Source organism: Glandiceps talaboti, chromosome 9 (genome assembly GCF_964340395.1).
Source record: "Glandiceps talaboti chromosome 9, keGlaTala1.1, whole genome shotgun sequence".
In the NCBI taxonomy this organism is placed as follows: domain Eukaryota; kingdom Metazoa; phylum Hemichordata; class Enteropneusta; family Spengelidae; genus Glandiceps; species Glandiceps talaboti.
The window spans coordinates 7177377-7179108 of record NC_135557.1 but is presented as its reverse complement, the minus strand read 5'-3'; positions in this window follow the sequence as shown (position 1 = coordinate 7179108).

Sequence of the window (1732 nt, the reverse complement as noted above, 5' to 3'; positions counted from 1 at the left end):
TTATACCTGGTAGGATGTAAGGCTTTTATCCTATGCGCTTAAATGGCTGCAATGGATTGTATGCTCCCCGGGGAGTTGAGGAAGACTAAAGGGCCGTTGTGTCGTTCTGATCCGAACGTAAAGCGCTTTGAGCACGGTGTGGGAAAGTGTTATATAAGAACCCAACATTATTATCATTAATATTATTATTATTATTATTATTATACATATGGTCGGTATTTGATAGTGGCATTGCCCAAGTTTCTATTTACAATAGTCATTCTAGACAATTGAATTCAATTTTGTATTCATTGACCTTAATTGAGTTCAGAATATCACATGTTGTTGAATCATCAACAATCTTCTAGTCATGCTTAGACTACATTGATCAATGTAACAGTATGACATGATGGGAAATCCCCACATTCGATTTAAGGGACCGGTCAGTTTCTTCAGCCTGGGGGGGGGGGCGGTGGATTCTTAAATTGGGCCGACAAAAAGTCACTGACCCCCCTATCTGTAAAATCAAAAACAGGCTGACCCCCCCCCCCCTATCACTTAATTCTAAAACATGATGACCCCCCCCCCCCCCCCATATATATAATATTCACATGACAGGATTTTTTTTATCATGGCTCAGTGTGGACTGCTTGACTGTCTTGCATCTACTTTATAAGATCCTGGGTTAGCACTATCATAATTGTAATTATTGACTACACAGGGTAAATGTATTCCAAAAGGAGTTTAATATCATCTTGACATTGAAAGATATTGGAAAGCTTGAGCAGGGAATATGTATATCTCTTATGGGGGGTCCTAGGGGGTCTCCCCCTAGAAGCCCTGGAGGTTTTTTACTCTGAAAAGTCAATTTTGAGACTATTCAGGCCCTTTCAGACAATAATTTCCAAGCTTTACAAGACAGAACCAATATGTAAAAAGAAAAAATATATTTGAAATATTAAGTTTGATAGCATCTTGACAGTAAGAGGTAGGGGGAAGAGCTTGAGACTGGGATGTGTACACCTCGTGTAGTGGGGGGGGGGGTTCCTAGGGGGTCTCCCCCTAGAAGTCCTGGAGGTTTTTTACTCTGAAAAGTCAATTTAGAGACTATTCAGACCCTTTCAGACAATAATTTCCAAGCTTTACAAGAAAGACAGCACCAATATGTAAAAAGCAACTACACACGGTTGAAATATTTTTGAAATATACTTTGATAGCATCTTGACAGTTAGAGGGGAAGAGCTTGAAACTGGGATATGTTCACCTCATGTGGGGGATCCAAAGGGGTCTCCCTCTAGAAGCCCTGGAGGATTTTTACTCTTAAAGCCAATTTTAGGATATTCAGACCCTTTCAAGCAATAACTTAATCCATGCTTTACAAGACAGCACCATCAAGTATCAGAAACTATTCTTTATAACTCACACAGGGTTAAAATATGTTCTTAAAAAGTTAAATGGCATCATTATTTACATGTAGTAAAGGTCAGCACATCTACTGGTAGTATCATTGGTAGGGGAGATTTGGAGTTTAAGGCAATTTTAGACTACCTTGGCAAATATTTCACATCTTTAAAAGACTATCATCTCAAATTAGAATTGGGTGACAATATTTAAGAAAAGTTTAATACCATTATGACTGTAAAAAGGTTGTTGGTGCATCTGAGTGTTGGTTGAATGCTTGAGTGACCTCTGGGGGTGAGGGAGTCCTTGGGCGTTTTCCCCTGGCAGATCTGCAGTTTTTTGCTTCTATTAA